The sequence below is a fragment of the Juglans regia genome, chromosome 12 (assembly GCF_001411555.2).
Source record: "Juglans regia cultivar Chandler chromosome 12, Walnut 2.0, whole genome shotgun sequence".
In the NCBI taxonomy this organism is placed as follows: Eukaryota; Viridiplantae; Streptophyta; class Magnoliopsida; order Fagales; family Juglandaceae; genus Juglans; species Juglans regia.
In genome coordinates, this window is record NC_049912.1 from 29,705,719 (window position 1) to 29,714,744 (window position 9,026).

The window sequence follows — 9,026 nt, forward strand, 5'->3', positions numbered from 1 at the left end:
CCATCAACCGATAAGTCGATAACCTTTTTGGATGATGATCATGTGCACAACAGGTGCATTCCCCACCTGGATGACAAGGCCAAGCATTTTTGGATTTGCAGGCTTTTTCGGCTTTCTTCTCCTTCTTCTTGGTCCCGGTCTGGCCAAGACAGACGTGTGTGAGGCAGTATATATGCCAATAGAAGACGTGCCACTCAGTACCACGACGGCGACTTGCAAATAAAGTTCATCCATCTTATGCAATTTCGTACTACACCAAACTAAAAAGGTCTACATAAATGGGCATGCCAGTTCAACTGTGGCAGCCGACAGTTGGAAACATGCATCAACTTTTAACAAACTCGTTACTTACCAACATGTTGAAATGACAAAGCAGCTCAAGCTGAAAAGACAAATCCAATGTGAGTTGAAAATACTCCCCATCAATGCAGCTTTTCTCCAATTATGTTTGATCGTCTGAAAAGTTAATGGCTAGCTCCCAGTAATGAGCAACACCAGCATCGGCAAAGATCTTCCGTGCAGCAACTTCAGTTAGACACTCGTGAACAGTAAATCTATTGAAACTCGATTTGGCAACACTTCCTTGCCAGACTAAGACACACCTATTAGCAGGTTTATCATCACTTTCATCACCATCTTCATCCTCCTCTTTTACAGCAGTAGCCCAGTTTATGCGCCTAAGCATGAGTTTTCCATACCTTTTTATGGACTTGTTTCCACCTTCAACAACCACAACAGTAATACCATCAGAGATCACAACACATCCAGTCAGGCGGTTCTCTTGGGCATTAACATCGATTTTGAAGCGGGTCTATAAGTGTGACAGGTCATTGATCCGGTAAACTGATACATTGGTCTCCACTGTATTTGGCTCATCAAAAAGCTTCCGCTCTTTCTTTTCACGGCGCTCAGCAGGAGTGAGTTTGCGAGCAATATTCCTGTCAATGTGAGCTTGCTCCCGTTCAGCAACTGCACTCCTGATTTCCTTTTCAAGCCTAGTTGGATCTTGGGTGGCTTCAGAGCCAAGAACTTTCATCAAATTGCTCATTTTAACTTTTGGCTTTGGAGGCTCAATCAGGCCTTGCCTAATCATCTCTTGCTTATCTTTCTCCCTAGCCAGCCGTCGCTGAGTATGAAGTTTCTTCTGCTCCTTCTTGGTTAACTTCAAGGGTTGAGGTGGTGGAGGAGCTGGCTCAGCCGGGGGCTCAATCGGACGTGGGTGTTCTACATAGATAGTGATCTTCTCCTTCTTCAGTTTATCTTCTACCATGGTTCCATCAGTTATGTCACCATAAGCACCAGCTTGCAAAAGAGTCGCATCCCTGATAATTCCAGCAAGTTTAACTAATAGAATAAAACATAAGGGGAAAAAGTTGCTAAGATGCAGTTCTTAACTATCTGTAAGATACAAAATGCAAACAGAAGGAAATAAATTGGCCCCTTCTGCTTTTCATCAGTAGAGAAAACCCTGTGGTTTCTAAAACGATCAATGTACTCTTTTAAACAGTTTAGACAAGTGAGGTGGAGAGAACTTTGGCCCCAACGGAGGCCTTAAGCCCTTACTTCAACTTCAGTAATGATAGTCACAATCCAACTCTCAGTGTTTCATGAACTTGGGAAACAGAACAATCAAAACATAGGCTACTCGAAGCTTTCTGGATATTTACAGAGAAGCAAAGAATCCAGTGTGAATATCAGCTTACAGCTTTCTCTGCAATTAAATTACATATCTAGCAGGGATCCTGACCCATGCTAACTGACTAGATTTGGCATTTCTAGCATAACCTTTATATTATGGAATGCTTGATCCACAAAGTTACCTTACAAATTGGCATGGCTTGACATGGCAAGTTAGATTGTAAAACTATTTATTTTTTATAAGTGAGATTGTAAAACTATTTGAATTGTAAAGTAGATATGATGTGCTATATTAAGTCACACCAGTTTGTCAGGTAGTTATTTGTAATTCTGTTTGTAGACCCAGCACTTCTATTGTACCATACAATTTTCCCATGGGCATACCAGATGAACAGATGAAACCCACTTACCACCACTCAATTTCAAGAATCGTGTCCTTAGGTTTTTCTTTGATGATAACTCTCTCTACTACCTCTATCAGATTTGGATTAATATTAGGTGCTGCATTTGCCTTAGCCAACTATGTATGTTTTGCTTTCTGCTCTTTTGCCTGTGCTTCTCCAAATTTACTCTGTAACGGCAAAATGAAAACCATTCAAACAGGTGTTGAACTAGTAAAAATGAGCAAGAGGAAATAAAGGCAACAATTAATACCTTTAATTTAATATGCTCGGCCTCTTTTGACCACTTGCCTTCTTCAACAAACTGGAAAGTCATCCTCTTAGGCCTTAAAAGTTTAGTTTTGTCAATACCCATCCTTTCATCAAAATGAGGATTTGTCTTTAGATCAACATCCAACTCAGGTCTAAGAATCTGAAATGCTTCCTTTTTCTGTTTGTTAATGTTGACCTGGAAAGTTAACAAGATAAGATTAGAGCACCTACAAAAATTATTGTCAATCAATACTTGGCTGAATGGATCAAAATATCAACAAACCAGCAAACCTTTAAAGTGCTGAGGTTGCTTGGTTTTGCCGCATTCACCACATTTCCATGTTCATCTATCTCTCTACCAAGTGCATCAAGACAAAGAACAGGGGCCTTGGTTGGCTTCTGCGGAACGATGAACTCTGTTGCCACTGTCTGACCTGGAAACAGGTTTATAAGAGGAGCAAACTCCGGGTCCTGACGAAACCCCATCCTAGCAGCAAGTTCCTGTGCACATTTTACTGCCTCAATATTGGGTAGAGTTGTGAGGCCTACAGAAGCACTAGGACCAGTGACTGGTGGGTTCACAAAAGCTGCAGCAGATGCAGAAGGTAAGGTCAATGAAGTAGATGTCATCCCCTCTGAAACATTGGTAGGGGCAGTCGAAATAATTGTCCCTTGCCCTATTCCACTAATGATAAATGGTGCTTTCAGTCCCTCCTTGTTCAACTACATGATCAATATAATAGTTAAATGTGTACAACTTTAAACGTGAGTGAGAGAGAGAGAGAGAGAGAGAGAGAGAGAGATTAGTTGAAGAAAAGCTTAACTATAAAAAGGTATAAATGAGATAAATGAAAGTATTCTGGGATTAACAACTTACAAAGGGAATCTTCTTCAGCTTCTCTGACAAATCTTTTTGCATTTGTAAAGCTTTCTTAGCTTTAGCTAAAGCATCAAGAGATAGACTTCCACTTTTTCCAGCAGGTGAAGATGTCCCATCTGTACTAGATTTTCCAGGAACCTCATGAGATCTGGTAATACTAACTCCCTTATTTTCATTTGTGGTAGAAATTGAAGATACCTTTGTAGGAATGGGATGACAATGGGGGAAATAGGACTCAGGCACACTCCTGGACTCCATGGTAAGTGATTCCAGAGCAGCACCCTGTGTGAAAAAATAAATAATTAAGTTTATACACCAGGCCATAGGAGCTATAGAATTGGGTGGAAACAAAAATGAAAATAGGTAAATAAATTCAAAAGGGCATAAAGGGAATGCGCTGAAATGTCCACAGTAAATGTCAAGAATGCTAATGTTTTATGAGCTTATAAAGGAAAATAAAGTTGTCATTAAGGCAGCTCTAACATATGCTATAAATTTAAGCAAAAACATAAAATAATAATGCTTAATCAAAAAATCAAAAAATGCTTCATCATAAAAGGTCTCTATATATATTTCTCACTTATATAAAAAAGATAATTATTTTTAATCCATAACTTCCATTTATGTATAATTTATCATTTACAAAACTTTAAACAATTGTATCCTTAAAAAATATGTAACAATTCTCATCCAGATTAATCCCTAACTTCCACTTACATATAAGTTACCATTATACAGAATTTTAAACAATTGCATCCTGAAATTTAATTTATTCGGTAACAATGCTCATCCAGCAATTGAAATAGAACTTGCGCTTGATAGATCTGATATGTCACAATATAGCTTCTATTTTCTTGACATAGACTAATCAATCTAAAGTGAATTTCAGTCAAGGTGTATGTGTCTAGATGTTTCTTTCCAATTTGGGAAGATAGTCACATTCGGCCAAAACACTAGTTGGAAATCCTAGTATTTCATAATAAATATTACAACTTTATGTCCACCATATAAACACCTTGAGAAGAGTGGTACAAGTTGACAAAAACGTGGGATTTAGAGCAGAAAACCAACAGTGAAAAGTAATCATTTACAAAGATGACACTTGCCACGTACTGACTATCATTGAACAACTTTAAATGGATGGTTACATGCTACCTCAACACTATAAGCATTTTGTAACAAGCATTACAAATTTAGCCTGTCACCGTATGAACATTCTTAACAGAATGGGAAAATTAGACAATGGTGTGAACTTTTACCTCAAAAAAGAGTCATTCACAGATATGGCCCATCAAACACAAGTACTTAACTCATAATCATTTCACATATCAGATGAGGTAAGAAAATTGAGTTTGAGGATTGTTTCATCTTAAGCTACATATGTAAGTCGAGTGCAATCAGACCACACCTTGTGCACTTAAATATGACAAACACAAATATCCTATCAGATGAGGGAAGCAAGTTAAGTTTGAGGATTGTTTTATCGTAAGCTACGTATGTAAGTCAAGTGCATTATCAGACTGAACCTTGTGCACTAAAATACGACAAACGCTAATATCCTAGGGAAACATAATCATACAAAATCAGCCTGATCCACCAATACAACTGTTCAACAATATCATAAAGGATTAGGTACTCAACTCAAGTTCAACTCGATAGATTGACAATCAATACTGGCTTAACCTGGACAATATCGGAGCTGGATCGTACCCTATTAACAATCGATCCAAAAATTAGCAGCCCCTAATGCATGGAGATAAACCAAATGTCTCAGCACACCACAGGCAAGTAACAATTTAACTTTCATCCACAAATTTGGCTCTCTCAAATACTTCCTCAAAGCTTGTTCACTGGTTAAACTTAAGAGACCTTTTCTTTTACAGATATGGTTAAACTTAAGAAATCGGATTAATCAAGAACGAAAATACTGATTCTAATCATACTAAACCTTATTTCTAAAGAGCAAATCCTGCAAGTACAAAACTCGATTAAATTAACGAAATTATATGCATAAAAATAATGTAAGATCAACTGATACTTCACAAGCAACATTTGGCCAGTCTATTTCAATAGTTGGTAGAGGTATTGTTTAAACAGGAGCTACGAAATGAAACTCATCATTATACCACAATCATAAACATATCCTTGCAATAATTTCACTAACAGCCAAACCACGAGAAGCTAGCGTATCCGCCACGTGTTTATTAGCATAACACGCTGAGTCTGCTAGTGTTCAAAACTTCTTTGGGCATTCAATTCACACATAACATGTGCTTTCTATAATCTATGATTCTTTTTCATGCCTAAAAATGGCTCAAAACGTAGATAAATTCAACTGGAATACCACGACCAAACATTATTCAAAGAAAAGAAGGTTTGTGAAAAACTTACATTTCCCGATAAACCATTAGCATTCGAGGTGTTGGCGCTCCGGGCTTACAGAGATGCTCTTCATCACTCACCTCTTCCTTCACCTGAGCCTTCAATTCACTGCCATCCACATGCTTCCCGTATTCAAAAGAGCTATCATTTTCTTCCCCCTCTTCTTTTTTCACTCTATCCTCAAGCCTCCTATCACTCATTTCCTTCCTCTCTTCTCCATCTAATTCCTCCCTATCCTCAAACCGCCTTCTCCCTGAAACCTTAGCCTTCTTCTCGCCACCATCACTCCTCTCCACGCTTACTCCTCTCTCCTTCCGCTTGTGCAAATGCGAGTGGCGCCTCTCCAACGAACCCTCCCTCTCGTGAGATCCCTCACGACGATCCTCGTCATCGGCATCCAACGGCCCGCGTTTCACTATGCGATGCTTAGGACGGTCTCTCTCTCTGCTCCCTTCCCTTTCCCTCTCATCGTCGTCAGAACGCTCGAGCTTCGAATCCCGGTCTCTGCTACCTTTGCGCTCGTTGTGAGAATGGTCACGCCGAGATCGGTGACGGTGGTGGTGATCAGACTCGCGGCGCTTCTCATCCCTAGAGGATCGGTGCTCGTGTTCCCGATCGCGATGGTCCCGATCCTCTCTTGTACGCTTGCTTGGTCTCTCTCTCTCTCCGAGAGGCACTCCATGCTTGGTAGGCTTTGGTTTTGCAGATCCTTCTCCCTCTCTCCCCTGTGTCTCTCTCTCTCCACTTGATTGATGGGAAAGAACTGTTATGGATCTATTATGTGCGAAGAGATAGCGGCTCAGAATTTATATGGAGGTTTCTTCGCGGTTTGCTTTTACTGAACCGAGCGTACCAGTCTCTTTTTCTCCCCCATGGGTAGGTAATGCCACGGAGCCCGATTGTTTATACCGATACTCGACCGATAGTTTAGAATACCAAATGCAGAGAAGAGTATTCTTTGTGCAAAATTGATCATTCTTCGCGGACCCATAATTATTTCCAAAGGCCTGATGCTTGAGTTGTAGGAAGTCTGCTTTGAGATAAGATTTGTTGTTATGCTCAAATATCTAGAACTGACAAGTATTTTTCTTTGATATGTCAGATAACATGAATGAAACTGCTTTCTTCTTCATTATTTTTTCTTTCTTTGTTTCTTTCACTTGATCTCCCATGCAACAATTGCTGGGCGACCAAAATAATTGTTTTATTTTTTTGAAAATGTTTACATTTTGATTTCATCTAGTACTGCTCTTTTTAAATAACAGATTATAGAACTTGTATGATGGATCTGATGTACAAACTTTGCAATTGTTTTGCATAATGGACCATTGATAATAGAGCAAAATGCTCTAATTTCTTAAAATCTTGGCTCTCGTGAAGGACAGTTTTTGTGTGTTTGGTTGGATATATATATATATATTTGTTTTGCTGTTGATTTAATTTTTATTATATTTCTTTTTTTTTATATATATTTAAAACATATCTAATGTAGTTTTAGTGGCAGTGTTGGTGTTTCAGCTCATATTTCATTGGACACTGAGAAAAATACTAGTCATTTAGTATCTTCCTCCATGAATACCGCAAACCTCGCACCATCCCTCCCTCTAGAGACAAAAAGAGTCAAGAAGGCTATCAATAAATCTATTGTATGTGATCATTTTATGAGGATTGAGCCTGTTGATCTCATTGAACCTAAAAGCCCATTACAATTATTGCTTGAAACTTTATTGATGTCATTATAAAAATGGCACTTCATCAATGTCACACCACCTAATATTTGCTTGTCAAGACTCGTTCATTAGAGAGAAAAAAAATATTGAAAAGGATAAATCAACATCACAGTCTGAAGTTAGGATGGATGGTAAAGAATCTAGTCTTCAATGTTAGGAAAATATGATCCTGAAAAATTAAGGGCAATGATTGCCAATTTTTTTATCTAGTGTGAATTGCCATTCAATATTATAATATTTTAAACATCATTGTATGTGATGGTTTAAGAAATATACATGATGCATTAAATAATATTATAAAGGTAATAAGATTTGTGAGGTATTCACTAGCAATACTTGATGGGTTTAAAACATGTACAAACGAGCTAAACATTGAGTATAAGAAAATGGTGTGTTGAGGTGTTTATAACAGATGAAACTCCACATATTTAATGCCGAGTGTTACTAAAAAACACGAAAAAGATTTTGTACTAATGAGAATGAGGGATGCACAGTTTTAGGTGCCTTCTTATGAGGATTGACAAAGGGTCTGGATTTTTATTAAGTTTCTAAAATTTTGTTATGATGCTACCTTGAAAATCCTTGGCTCACTGTACGTGACCTTAAATATGCTATTTCAGCAACTTTGTACAATTGAGCATACTTTGAACAAAATGTTCTTGAGTGAGGATGATATGTTGATGAGCATGACGTATAATATGAAATTTAAGTTTGATAAATATTTAGATAATACGGATAGAATGAATATGATTGTTTATATAGTTTTTGTCATTGACTCTCGATATAAGATTATAACCTTGGTATATTGGTTGAAAATGTGCAAAGAAGATTAATAGGAAGATAGAATTGAAGTCAAAGTGAGATTGCTTATGAATCGTTAGATATAGCAATACTACGAGTTTATGAGCTAGGTAGTGAAAAATCAAATGTTGCCCATAAAATTTTCTCAAGTATTATTGGGGATAACTCAGGCTGTGAAGATTTTGATACAGCTCTAATGCAATATATTGAGGAGCAAAACAATTTGATATTTAGATCGGAGGTAAATAGGTATTTGTCAGATGTGATTGAACCAAAAACACCCAAATTTGAGATATTTGATTTGGTGGAAGAGGAACTCATTTAGATGTCTCATCCTTGTGGATATTGCACGTGATGTATTTGTCATCTCTACTTCCACCGTTGCATCTAAGTTCGCATTCAGCACAATGGACTTGTATTTGACTCATTTTAAAGCTTATTAGTGTCGGAGATTGTACAAGTATTAATATGCACTCAAAATTGGTTGGGTAGTAAACTAATTAATATTCAGAAGGTGGAGGAGAATGTAGAATGCATTGATATCGAAGGTAAATATTTTATTTGTTAATTTTGATTTTTTATTACTAATTTATCAGTTTTAACTTAATTTCTATATTTTTTTCTTTTTTTCATGAGTTTGTTCATTTGAGATGACTATAAAATAATTTAGATGTATTTATCAAAATTGATATTATAGGAGCGTTTGGTTTGATTGTAATTATCACAAAACACGCGTGCATAAAACTAACAAATATGGTGAGTTGAGGTCCAACTCAAACAAGAGTAATGCACTCTCATTACCATCTGTACTATTTGAGAAGGGATTTATATTCACTGAATTACCAAAATTAATCATACTCAAGAATTAATTATTCTAACCATTAAACCGTTTAAAAGATAAATGCATTAGATTACACATTGCTACTAAGTGAAAAACACGAA

At 37.2% G+C, this 9,026-nt stretch overlaps 1 pseudogene; it reads right to left on the minus strand.

The window, feature by feature from the left end:
- Positions 1-442: 442 nt before the first annotated feature.
- Positions 443-6,544, minus strand: LOC109003011 (annotated as a pseudogene).
- Between the last annotated feature and the right edge of the window lie 2,482 nt (positions 6,545-9,026).